Genomic DNA, 14,568 nt, shown 5'->3' on the forward strand with positions numbered 1-14,568 from the left:
TAAGGCTACTAAATTGCTCATTCAATAAACCAGTGCCCAAGTGGCCCCACATTGTAACACTATGCGATTTCTTATGAGCAAAACACTAACTGAACAAGAAAAATCAAAACATCTGGGCTAGTAATGCTCAGAAGACAAGCCAAAATGCATTTACCACGTCCTAATTCAAGCAGCATATTCAACAGCTGTTGTTAAACAGGGTAAAACAGACTGGAAAAGTTTTAACTCGAGAGAGCACTGCTCTCTTTCTGAGTTCAAAAGCAGACTAAAAAATGTTTACTAAGCTGAATATACCTGTTTTATATTTGCCTGTACAAATATTTAAAATTACTCTTCCCATGATGAAAAAAAAATTATTACATAACTTGCCCTAGTTATTTTGTCTTTCTTTGAAAGTTAAGCTGGTCCATCCACCTGTGTTTCTAATACTACATGTTTTGCCTCCACAGAAGTCTCAACATCATCAGTGTCTGTTTAATAAATCAGTGCACCTTGAGGAATATTGGTGGGCAATGACAGCAAACAGCTTGCAGTGGTCAACAACCATCTGTGGGGCACAACTCTGAGTCAAGTCAGTTATGGGAAGGCTGCAGAGATCCTAGCACTGGAAATTAACTTCTCTCTGCTGTCCTGCTGTTCACAGCAGTCTGAATATGGACTGATCAAGTGTCCAAAATATTTCTCTCTGGAAGGTGGACTTGCATGCTGTTTGCTGCGCTGTGGAGCACAAACCCTTTCCTTGGAACTGCTCAACAAAAAGTCCTACTGCCAGCCCAGCAAGGGATCTCCAGAGAAGCATCTTCTGGTCCTTCAAACACAGCCAGCTTCATTTGCAATAGAGAATGCAAGGGATCCCAAAAGCAAGATTCATATTTATCCCAGTTTGAGACAAATTTAGGAGGAAACCTAGTCACCCTAGGACAACATGGTAAGAGCAGGATTCCAGGTCACTCTCCTCCACTTAAGTATGTAACCATGCCCCTTGCTCAACAAGAGAAACTTTGGAAAGTTTTGTTCCATAGTACACAGAAGCAGACAACCAAAACAAACAGATTACAGAACTGTTAAGTACCTGGCTAGAGTTTTACTTACCAGCACACACCTTTGCCCTACAACCCAAATTTTATGGGGTCAGAGTGTCAGATAGTCAAGAAAAGAAGGTTTTTCTATTCACCTTTATGAAAGAAATTCACCAGTTCACATGGCCTTATGGTCTGTAGATGCCTACTCATGACTGTGTGTGGGCATGTTACAGCAGCGCTGAGTCCTCACCCCACAGCCATTTGTCACAGCACACACACAGCTAAGAGATTTACAATCCACTTAAACAATCCCATAGTTTAAGGCCAGTTGCACGAATGTCATTGCTCCAGGAGCAGTGAGTGAATGGCTCTTGTCACCACATTGCTGCAGCAAGGACATGCCTGGGTCCAGAACATGCTGCACTGTGGGCAGAGCAGAGATCTATCCAGGCAGGGCACATTCACTCCAACTCAAGTGCTTGCATCATGTAGCTGCAGACTCCTCCAGACTCTGGAGTTTTCCCAAGAAAGCCCATTCCTGTGCTTACACACAGTTTTGTGAGATTTAAGACACAAAACAAAAGCAAAAGGACAGACTAAAAATGCAAGAGACAGCGAAACTCAGGGTTGAGCTACCTACAAGATGTCTTAGCAAAATCTGTCTTCTACACAGCCACAGCTTCCAGGTGACCAAAACAAAAAACATTGTGCCAGCAGATTACCAGCACTGCTATGCCTACAGCCCATATAGATGCTCAAGGAGTGCAGGTCTCATTCCTCCCAGTAAAACCCCTCTGCTTTCAAACTGTCTAGCCCTGAGGGGTTTGTCTCAGCAAGACTACTCCAGAAGCTGAGCCTGAGTCACCAGTATGTCCCTGTATGTGATGCAGACTCATGCAGATGCTGTAGATCCTGGAAAACTGTTCCGAATTTCTAAATCCTGTTTGACAAACACAGTTCTTTATTAGAGAAGGACTACCTGCCTACAATAACTATCACTATGGAATGCAGTGTTGTATCACATGAAGGGTTATCTTGAGCTCTAGGAACAGAAAACCCAACTGGAGAAATAAGAGAAATCTTTCCTTCCACGTGCAGGCAATCAAGAACCTAGCTTCCCTGTAATACATCACACATTTAGAGAAAGCAGCCACATTACATGGTGATCAGCTATTTCTAACTAGTCGGTAGCTCTTTAGCACACTGAGGTTCTGTATTGGAACATAAAGCAAATAAGGCTTCTCTACAAACCTGATTTCAGAGTCAAAAGCCCCCAAAACAGAAAACCTTGAATTACAGGCAGGGATTTTTCCCAAACAAAAAGAGCACTACTGTCAAGTCCCCATGGTGAGATCATCCAGAATTTGAAAGTGAAACCAAACACTTTTCCAGGCCATTACAAACAGGTCTGAGAGAATTACCTCATCTCTTCTGCAAGAGAAACCATGGAAAGTTACGTAAGCCTACTCTGCTCTCACTGAATGCTATCTGAGTTTCTGTGTGGGTTAAGCAAGCCAAGAATTTCCAAGAGAAGCTGCAAGACTGCGTGCAAAATGCAGCAACAGCCACAATTAGAGGTCATTTTTTTCCCCACTGAAAGCCTGATTCTAAACATGATTAAAAAAAGACCAAATTAAGCAATAAATCTAATTTTAAGTAGAGCTCACAGAATAGTTTTCCCCTACAATTTCACTGATATAAGGCAAAATATCTGTTAAACTCAGCCAGGCTGCTAGGTACTTGAGAGTGGCAGAGTTTTCAGGGAGCTTGTTGTTAGCTCAGTTACAGCCACACAAACTAATTTAGGAGGACTAAATATGCAGCTCAGTTCCCCCCTGCAAGTTCCAAACAGTTACTGCATTCACCATGTGCCTGACTCCTCAAACTGAGCTTAAACAGAACAGAAATAATTCTATTTTGGTGCTGATTTTAGCCAGCTGCATGCCATGGCTCCTTGACATCACTGAAGATACTCCATAGATAGAAACATGAAGACCAGTCACAATCAATCCTCCCTTCCCCAGTTTGCAACTAGTCATGCTTATAGTCTGTAGAAAAATAATAAACTCTTCTAAAAAGTCCAGCCTGACAGAAGATACAGCCCTTTAGAAACATTTACAGCTATCACAAAGACTTCAACTTCTAAATTACACCATAGCACGTATTTTAAGAATATTGCTACCATCACAGTCACTTTGTTTCCTATTTTACTGCTTCCCTGCACCTTCAACAGAGACTGCATTTCAGGTTTGTTAATCTTCTTTAAGTTGGATAAGATAAAAGCACAGGTTCTGCTATGTATGCCAGAAAAACACACAGTCTCACTAGATCTTATGTGACTGAAAATTATTCACTGATTCTGTCACTACGAATAACTACTACAGCAACTTTGTTTCTTGAGATCTTGCCACATACTTGACTCAACGCTTACACTTGTGTCAACCACTCCAAGCACTCCAGGCTTGGGGCAGAGAGGCCTGGAAAGCTGCCTGGCAGGAAAGGACCAAGGGGAGCTGGTTGACGATGGCTGAACACGAGCCAGCATGCGCCCAGGTGGCCAAGCATCCTGGTCTGGATCTGCAATAGTGAGGCCATGGGACTAACACAGGCAAGACTCCCTCCCAGCCCCTGTCCCAGCCTAGCTGTAAATGATACTTCAGGAGTCTGACACTGATTTTTTACAGCAGTTTCAAGCTGACAAAACTGAGACCCCTGATTTTTAGGCAGAAAGGGAAGGAATATTGAAAACATCCTGCCTACCCAGTGCAGACAGGCCATGGGGGAAGCACACACATTTCCTGGAAAGCCACCAGGATCACAACGGATCTGATTAGAGGATAATGGGGAACACCAGCAGCTTTTACAACGGCCAGCAAAAACTGCAGCTGCTTGGTGTTCCTGGAAGTGCCATTTAGAGATTACTTCCATTTCAAAACATGGCAAGCTTGATGCCAGCCCTTCTAAAACTCTGCATTAGTGAGGGCAAGGACCTTTAGCAAATTGTATTTAAGATCAGATACAAAGGAAGTGTTTTGAGTTTTGAAATTATTTTGCTGTTATGTGTAATTATCTGCTACAGCCAGCCCACAGATAAGCTCCTATTGACTCTGTGCAGGTACTACACAGAGTATCTTACAGATCACTCATCTGCCCTGGCAGACTTGCAGACACACAAGGACTCCTCACTTTCCTTCTTAAGGGGCACAACCAGGCTCCCCAGTGTGCTCCTGCTGACTGCTCCACACACTGAACATGAACAGGAACTACAGGCCACCACCAGGTTAAGTGGTTGTATCTAATCCCACAAAATGCCCTTTCCTGCTGCTGGTGCATCGCACATTATGCAATTCATTTAACAGAATCTCCTCTTCCACATTAGGCCTGGATTAGTGCATGCAGTATTAAACACTATGTGCTGGAAAGCATTTTCAGTGGAGGTCAGCAGTGAGTACAAGCAGCCAGTTTCTCACAGCAGTGAGGTTTAAAGCACCTCAGTATCATCCAGCTCACAACATGTAAAACAGCACTGTAGCCATCCCACTGCACTGTCAACTATTTGGTGAGGTAAAAATGTAGGGCCAACACAGCTCTTTCAGCTCCATTTGTGACTTACAGCCTAAGCAATTTCTTGTGGCAGAGCTGGGTGCTAGCCTGGTACTTCAAACCCAGTTATTGCTTCATTTCCCAGCAACACTGTATCAGTGCTTATTGCCATCTGTTGTGCTTCAAAGAATAGGAGGAGCACATCTCTGATCCAAGAGGAGTGACCAGACCACTCAAGACTTGTGAGTCCTGAAAACTCCCTTGGTGCTGCAGTGGCCATATGAATAGTAACAGCAGAAAAGCCCTTATACCCCCATTACCTGCACTGTTTCATAAGGAATTTAAATCACAAAGATCTGAATGTGAAGAATAAACTAGATCTCATGGGAAGGACATGAAGCATCTAAACAAAAAAGAAGATAGAGCCAAAATTCAGCAGAGCACTGATGAGTCAAGAAGTAAGGCTAGCTAACACAATCAGAGACTGGTTTGACAGGCACCAGCCCATTCTTGTTTCACACTAAATCATATCTCATACACATTTCCTAATTTAGTTATCTGGGGCACTACTAAATCTGTTGCTCTCAATGGAAGACTTCCTCTGGTACAAACTAGATTTCCTTTTACCAGAATGTCTTTTAACAGTAAGATGTTATTTAATATTTATCTGCAATATATTATCTGCAATGTTCATAAAGCTGAAATTGTTGGCAAGTCATCCAACCCAAACCAAAGCAGATAAAGGGCCAGATTACACAAGCACCACCTACACTCAGGTAGCAACTGCCAGGTTGATTTCCACTCCTTTGATTGTCAATTTGACTTTTCATGATGCTACAGAAAATGCTATCATTTCAACCAGTGAAGGAGATGCAGCATTTAGCAAGAGATACTGAGTTGGAAACAGTGGCATACTGAAACAACAAAGTATCACTTCTATAACTTGCCCATTTTGACTCAGCTTTTGCTCTTGTCTGCTGTGCCATCACTGAGAAGGCCATTAGCAACACCACCAAACAGAATTACTTGATCCTCTTTCACAGACCTAGCTGTTGGTTCAACAGCTTCACTCAGCTTTGACACAGGGGCCAAACAAAGAAATTTCAGATTCCCATGACAGAAAGCTGATATCATATTGAGGTTTATGTATTTTCCCAGGAATCTCCATGCTGAAATATTACAAGATTCCACCCTCTATTTAACCTTTACTCCAGGATCAGTCCTGATTTTAGGAGACAAAAAGATGAAGATGAAATATATCAGAGACTGTGACAGGCCATATGTTAGGAGGTTTCTGCCATGGCTGAAGGCTTCATGTAGAGATTGTGCTCTTGGATCTGATTCCTTCAGGTTGCCCACAGACTGTACACAGGCTTGAGACTGAGGTCACTGTGTGTGGGCTATGCAGAGAGGCTACTCTGTGTGACTATTTTCCAGGCAGAAACAGATGACTCAGTTCTTATTTAGATCTGTACAAACATGCTGACGTCCCCATTTAGACAAAATAGGAAGAATAACTCCAAATGTGTGAAACTTAATTTTCCCTGCGCAGCCTGGTATTTTCTGAAGGAGCCAGAGATACTTAGGGACACCGCATCTAAACCAAAATTACGCATCTCCCATTAGGTCTTTGCTTCAGAGTAGAAGCTGGGACTTGAAATACCCTACTCTACATATAACTCAGCATGCTGGTACCTGAACAGATAAAGCTCTCACACGAGCATAACTATTCTAGAAACAGTTTCTGTCCACCTCAGATAATGCAATTTTCCATCTTTCCCATTTGTAAAAACAATTAGTTTTGCTGGAGTAGTGGTGGGAATATTTGAGACTGTTTATACAAACTATCATGGTACATTACTGGCATCTCTGGCATCATGGGTGGAAGTCCTCCAATTACATACATAGAGGGTTGTTATTTTGGGCACCTCTCTCTCCTTGCCAGGCTTCAGGGTCAAAAAGACTGTCTCTTTTAGCAAGAATTGAATTAGACTATGACATCTTTAATATTTTGCTCGATGTCACATTTTGGAATTTAACCTTACTGGATGAGTAATTAATGTTTTCTTGAAGCAGATTTACACAGGCACATCTATGAAAAGGCTGACTGCGAGACAGCATGATATACTTCAGACTTATCCTGGTAATTTATCAGTGGGATTGACTGACAGTGGGATTGAGGACACCCTCAGTAAATCCACTGATGACACCAAGCTCTGTAGTGCAATCATGCTCTGGAAGGAAGGGATGCCACCTGGAGAGACCTGGAGAGGCCGGAGAGGTTGGACTCTGCAAACCCCATAATGTTCAACACAGCAAAGTGTGAGGTCCCACACCTGGATTGTGGCACATCCACAGAGAAGTGGGTGATTGAAAGCAGCCTGGCAGAGAAGCCCTGTTGGTGATGGTTGATGAGTAACTCAATGCGAGCTGGCAGTGAGCACTTGCAGCCCAGAAAGCCAAATGTATCCAGGGATAAATCCAAAGAATGGATTGGCCAATAGGTCAAGGGTCGTCATTTTCCCCTCCACTCTTGTGACATCCCACTTGTATTACTGCATACTGTTCTGGTGACCCCAGCACAGAGAATGACATGGAAGTGCTTGAGCAAATCCAGAGGAGGCCACAAAGTTGCTGAGAGAACTGGAGCAGCTCCCCTATGCAGACAGACTGAGAAAGTTGGGGCTGTTCAGCCTGGCAAAGAGAAGGTTCTATGGAAACCCCACAGGAACTCTCCAGTATCTGAAGTGGTCTATATGGAAGCTGGAGAGGGACTCATCATCAGGAACTATAGATGGAACAAGGAGTAATGGGCACAAACTGAAAGAGGGGAAATTGAGGTTGGATATTAGGAGAAGATTCTATACTGTGAGGGTGGCGAGACACTGGCACAGGTTGCCCAGAAATCTGTAGATGCCCCATCCCTGCAAGTATTCAAGGCCAGGCTGGATAAGGTTTTGAGCAACCGGGTCTAGTGGGAGGTGTCCCTGCCCACAACAGGGGGGTTGGGATTGGATTACCCTTTAAGATCCCTCCCAAACTCTCAAGGTTCTGTGATTAATCACTGTAAAAACACATCCCAATTTTCAATAATGCTGGACAGAGTGTCTGTGAACTCACCTATTCATTCCAACTTTGCATCTTTACCAAAACACAGCAGATTGTTTTTATGCTCTGTGAAGCAAGCCATAACATTTGTATCTGCTGTGTGAAGAGATGTCCAAGCTAGCTCAGTGTGAGAACACCCTTTCCTTCAGCCTGTTTTCACTATTTTTAGCCAATTCTTTAAACAAGTACCATTCATGAGTCAGTGAATGACTAATTGCCTCGATTCTCTTCCTATGCAAGCCAGGCTGGATGCAAGAGGAAAACTCTTCTCAAGGGACAGCCCATCACATGTTCTGCTAAAAACACAGGGCAGGTCTTGATGCAGTCACCTCTTTCATAAGCAGCAAGGGGAGAGGCATATTTATAGCATTTTAAGTGTAAACCCTAGCACTGTGCTGCAGTGTTACACAACTTTGCCTTTCCCAGCACGGCAGGCAGCAGCACTCTGATGAGACTTCTTGAGCTGGCATACCAGCCGACTTTCTTTAAATAAGGGACACAGGCATCTGGAAGGTGAATGGCAGCACTCAGGAACTGCAGCTGAAATCTCATCTATGCTGGCTGCCATGCAGAAGCCAGCTAGGCACTCTAGCAGCCTTGTTACTTGTTTTTCAGCCACTGCATTACTGATCACAAGCTCTCCTGCTCGGAGCTGGACACAGGCAGTAAATCTAGGCACACTGAGCAGCAGCAAGCAAGCCTGCTGGACTGTACTGCTTCCAAGCAAGCAGCTAAATCAGCAGCACCATCTCCCAAGTGTGGAGACCCAATCAGCAATGTGTTAGTGTAGATGTGTAACCCTACAGTCACAAACTGTATTATGCATAGCCCCACCCAGTGTACCACCCATCTGAAAAGAGTCTCTGATCCTGCACAAGTGAAGTCTGATACGTGTCCACCAGCTGGCTCCTGCCCAGCATCCTCCAGCTCACTGCAGGAACCAGCGTTGTGTCAGAAGGTATTTGCTAGCACAAAGCTTATATCTGAGACACAAAGGCAAATTTTCACATTACTGCATGATGCACCTGTCAGCTTCATCATTATGGGCTGCTCCAACCAGACCAAACAAAGTTTTAGCTTGGATAAATGCATTAGCTGATACACAGACATCCCTTGCTCCACAGGCTATTCTTTCTAAAGTAATAGGTTTTGGGTGGACTTTTTTTGCTAGTGAGGAGCCAAATTAAAGAGGCATTCAGCATTCTGTCATTCTTCACCTCTTTTCACCCCTGCCTTGTGCTTCAGAGGATTTGGAGGTCACAGCATAACAACCAGTATTACTTTACTATGGATATACAAGAGAAAAGTGCAACACTGAAGTGAACGCTAGCATTAATATTTCTACCTATGTTCAAACTAGCTGCCATGTCAATTACTAATACAACATCCAGATAAAGCCAGAAACCTCAATTTGCTGAAAAAAATTTCCTGAAAGAGCCAGCAAAAGGGAGCAAAGCAGGTTGAGTCATCTGCAGTGCAGCATAATTTAAGGTATCATTTATACTTATAAAAGCAGAACTACTGCAGTCAAACAAGCTTGGTACAAGAACACACAGTCCTGAAATTCAAGCTTGAATTTAATTGAAACTATTGGATTAATATTAATTTATTTATTTAATTAATAAAATTAATTTAATTACTGGAACTATTAAGTTTGAAGGTATACCAGGTGAGAGTAGCAGTCAGGAAGAACCACTTACGCCTACCACAGGTTAAGAGGATTAAGGTCAAGGCAAAAAATTAATGAGACAGGTGTAAGATGAGACTAGAGGAAAGGGATCTTATCACTTGGACAAAGATGCAACTTGTAGGAAAGTCAAAGGAAAGTTGTTCAACTGTGGGACTAAAAGCAACCCTTAAAGTAGCTTTCATATTATGCACTATTTCCTGCCCGTACAAAGAAAGGATCTGAAGGGGAATTAGAACTCATTTCATTTTTCTTCCTGTATTTAAGCATGTCATAGATATTGCTCTTGATTCAAAGTGTCATTTCTGACTTAACTTTAGAAGAAATTTGTGTGACAGATCATGCATGACTGGCATAAGAGCAAAGATAAGACAAGATCTATGGTAGGTCTACAGTCTGCTCTTAGTACAAACTGGAATGCTGCTAAAAAAAAGCCCCCAAACCCAACAATGGGGAAAAAAAGCAGGCCAGTCTAAGGCGAGCAACAAGATGAACTGAAATATCAGGCTGACAGCAAAAGCTCTTGCAAGAGGTGCTGCATTTATAAATATTTGTAGGAACAGGTGATATGTCAGGGAAAAAAAAAAAAAAAGAGTACTTCCAGACCAAACAAATTTTCTGTTGTGAGACATCATTTTCTACTTAGACTCTTTGGATATCTACCTTCTTATGATTCTTGGATAACTTATTTTTCAGCTCTGCTTTTTAAGAGAGGTCTTAAATGTTTGCCTGAATGCTACAGAAACAGGCAAAATACGATCTTCCAAAACATTTGCAAGTGCATGCCAGTAGCCTCATTGCAACTTCATGTGTTGAAGCCTCCTCAGAAACAAGGCATGTTGCCTTCCTGCAAAGACTCATCTAAAAGCTCCTCCGCTTTCTCAATAACAACATCATCATGTGTAATTATCTGTGATACAGACACCACTTATAAGAACTCACACTGTGTCTGATAGCTCAAGTGCAGTGCTCCAGCATGCTTCCACACTCAGAAAATGCAGCATCCATACAGACAGTTTGGAAACTGGGTTCTCTTATTCCATCCAGAGAAAAATGATACCCACACATCTTCAAAAAACTAATACTGAGCAAGCACTGGACTTGATAGTGCATGGAATAAGCCAAGACTACCAAATCCCAAGACTGGCAAGAACAGACAATTCACCCATATTTATATGCTGGACAATCCCATGACGATACTCTTTCCTGTCTGATCAGATTAATTCTTGAAAACTTAAGTCTTCATGTTGTTAGGCTGTTAGATAAGACACAGTGTACCTGATACACTCTATCAAATTACAATGCAGTAAAATAAGCATTTTGCAGCAAAAGTCATCAATGTTTTGTAAGTACAGCCCTGTCATGGTAAACCTACCCCAGCTACACAATGAGGCCTGCAAACCTGTGTTGGTAATTAAAGTCTTATCTACACTAGGATAAAATACGTTCATGGTAAAACAAAATTATTTACCCTCACTGACCATTAAGTATTTTTGTGACTCTTTTTTCCACCTACCAGCAAGTAACACAAGCTTCTCGGCGCTGATGCTTTAAGGTTCATCAGTAGTTAATACTCAGTAACTATTTCAAACAGATTATTTGAATTCTGAGCCACAGTAGCAAGAGAATGGCTGTATTTTGATATTAAAAAACTATTAAAATTCACTGCTTGTAAAGAGGTGTTACAGTGACAGATTCAGACATCTGCATGCTACTTAGAGCATAAGCTGCTTCCTGCCACAGAAATGAATCCAAAGCATGACTTGGAGGAGCCTCTAGTGGTGATAAAGTAGATGTGATTATAAATTAGCAGATGCTCAAGGGTAAGAGCCCTGCTGGCATTCATGTAGCCTACAGTTACATGACTCCCAGTCAAGTCACCAGCAATGTGACCTGCAAGCCACACACACACACTTGGGACCAAGCAGGATGTTCTCAGTAGTGCTCTACCTACAAGTTTTACCTTGCCTTGATTCAATAAGGGAACCATACAGCTTGCTTCTTGACCTTTTCCATTTGTAGGCAACATTTAGTGAAAAAACTGAACAGAAGGATATCCTAACGACTTGTTTAATCTCTTTCAGACTAATATTTTTTGCAGGGAAGCAGATACAACATCCTGTGGCAATTATTTCTACAGTTTTAACTACATACTGTGTAAAAAATCCACTTTCATTTTGACTTGCTTGATAGTTCCATTTAATGCACATTCATTCTTAAATTAGGCAAGACAGTAAACTGTCATCCTCTCTTGACTTTTTTAGTGTAACGCATGGCTTTATAATCCCCAATTGTACCCCTCCCAAGTCATGACTTCAAGAATTCTTAGAGTTTTCTAGAACGGGGAGCAGTGCTGCTACCAGTTTGCTCCAGTAAGTTATACTGACACAGGCAGATCACTATTTTAAAATAAACTGTGTCTATGCACATAGAAGGCAAACATGTGTAAGCCTTGCACTGCAGAAACACATCCTTTGAGCAACTTTACAGCGACATTAGAGCAGTATCTTCCACAGGTAACTGCAATGGAGAATGTTTTGTTGTTGTAAAAGGACTTTTCCAGAGCATGAACTTTGATAATGCCAGCTGGAAGCAGTTGTGTTTGAACTCCATTGGCAAGTCCAGCAGGTGCCATTAACTGTGGAGTTTCTCCAAACTTGTGACCTGTTGCAGCCACATTGATGTGGCACATAACTGGAAAGGTGCTTTCACTCCTTCAGAAGGCCCTGTAATATTATCCTTTTTGGTAAGCACTAATACTGATGCAACACTTCCTTTAGCCTAGCATGAAGGAAAACAAAAAAAACACATTTGGCAATTTGGCTGCATCAACTCACATACCATTTAGGTTCCAGTATGAGCCCTTAAAGAACTGGAGCATCTGGCATCAAGCACTGAATGAAACAGCCAGCTTTTGTTTGTAGTTACAAGGTTCAGATCAAAATGTTAATGCTGTTTCAGCACTTTGCAACAATAATTGCAGGCTAGATGCTGTCAAAGTACTTCAGAGGTTTGCTTTTTAGCAGCCAAAAAATTTGTCTGGCAACCACAGGTCTCTATCTTCCCTACACTCCTGATGTGCAAAGTAGACTTTCCCCGAAATGAAATAATTAATAGAACAGGTGCTGATTTTTATTTTCTCAAATACTACCAGAAGTTATACAACTGCTTGCAGAGTAACTTCAAAGCCTTCTACACATGATCAATATATTTATAGTAACTGCCAATTGTCAGGGCTTGTTTTAGAAGGCCTGGATATAATGAAATAAAAAGAGTACAGCCTTCGAGGTATCCTGTGCCTAGAAAATAATGTATTAAATAGTAAGCATTATTCAAATTATAAATATAGGAAACTATGTTGCTATGTTAGACCTCTGAATGAAATTTATACTGCAAAATGACTCGAAGACAAAGAATTTCTTTACACTCATGTTGCTTACAAAGCTGTAATTTTACATGGTTAGAGTCTTACTTCTGCATGGAACTAATTTCCTGGGGAAAAAAACAGAATTCTGCAGATGCTGCCATGGAACAAGCATACAGTGATGTGCATTTAGGAGCTCTGTATGTCTTGGCATATTTGGGGGGAGATCACAGCATTGGCTGGGACAGGAGAGCACCACAAGGTGACCAACAGGAGTCAACTGTTTTCCTGTAGCTGGTTTATGCTGCTCTCAGCTGCTTTTCTCTACAAGAGAAGCTACAGGATGGAAATTTTGGCCTAAGAAAAGCTTTATGCTATGAGTTTTTAGTTTTAGAAGTATCTAGCCATACAAGGGGCAATACCAGCACACAACAGCTCACAAAAAAATGCCAGGTTATGCACCTCAAAGAGTTTTGAGAAACACATGGGGGGAGTACCTGAAATGTAAGGGTCCTGGAGTGAGGGAAAACTGCATGAACTCATTCCAAGCAGCCTGTCAGAAAAATCAACCACAAAGATCCTTTTGTTCCTATTCTTTACTTTAGTATTATTTACTAGAGCTCCTGCTCAGTCGCTCCTATCCCACCTTGGCCCAGTTTCTATTGCCTCCAAGGAAAAGCATTTTCAGATGAGTAAAACTGTCTCCATCAGACACTGCAACAGCAGTGACCTTCAGTGACACTGACAACAGTCTGATGAGTAAAATATCAGATTCAAGGGTCTTCTTTGCAGTACTGAAAGGGTTATGCATTTCCAGATCCAGACAATTTGCCTCCACACCCCTCCAGTCCTTAATGGGCCTTGTGAAAAAGTTTATCCACCTTAGGAGCAGCCCCACTGATTCCTACAAAGTACACTAAAGTAGGGTGTTGGGTGACCTGTGTAACATGCACTCACAAAACCACTCTCAAGGTAGACCTCAGCATTCCATCACACATTTTATGCATCAGGCACACAAACAGTTCAGCCAAGCAGCACAACTGTCTCTGAAGATCTCTGCACATTTGACCTTTAACATTACACTTGCCCACTCAGCATTATACTGTTCTATGGCCAATATTGATGGAGTTGGTGCAACACAGAGTATCCTGCAGATGTCCAAAACTACTTGGATTTTAACTTTTCCACTGGAAGTAGAGGATTACACCATACTACCAACAAGCTTACTTTTTATAAAGGCGAACATCCAAAACATAATAACTGTTAGACTTTAAGGTACAAAGTGGTTCCCTGACACGGCAGCATTTTTTCCTATGCTCCAAACCCATGGACAAGGAACATCTCCAGTGTCCATTTTAAAGTTCACACAAGTACTGTCATATTGACCTTGTTAAATTTAATTAAAATAATCACACTGCTCTTATGAACGGACATATGTCTTGGAGTACAATAACAAAACCAACCCCCTTGTGTTTTTTTTTTCTAACAAAACACTTCCGTGCACCTGAAAACATCCAGAAGCAATCCTTACATATCAATATGAACATCTTACTACAAAGATGCTTTGCAGTAGCAGAGCTCTCCTCCCCTGCACAGCAACACTAAGCAATCACACAATGATGAGAGAATCCCTTTTAACTCCCACTTTGCACCCACTTATCAGAACAGTCATGAATACCTACTCTAATAGGACTACCTACAAAGCTTTTTAGAAACTTAATTATCATTTTTGGCACCAATTAGGTCAGCAGAAATTGGTGCTTTCTGAAACCTCCTGGAGAAGGAGACAGCACATTTATCACTGTCATGTGAATTTAGGAGAGGAAATCAAAGCCATTACTATC

At 41.9% G+C, this 14,568-nt stretch overlaps 1 protein-coding gene across 1 annotated transcript in view; it reads right to left on the reverse strand.

Annotated features, from left to right (window-relative positions):
• UBE2R2 (ubiquitin conjugating enzyme E2 R2) overlaps positions 1-14,568 on the reverse strand; it is a 51,290-nt gene that overhangs the window by 12,043 nt on the left and 24,679 nt on the right. The window lies entirely within an intron of this gene.

This window comes from Ammospiza nelsoni, chromosome Z (assembly GCF_027579445.1).
Source record: "Ammospiza nelsoni isolate bAmmNel1 chromosome Z, bAmmNel1.pri, whole genome shotgun sequence".
Classification (NCBI taxonomy): Eukaryota; Metazoa; Chordata; class Aves; order Passeriformes; family Passerellidae; genus Ammospiza; species Ammospiza nelsoni.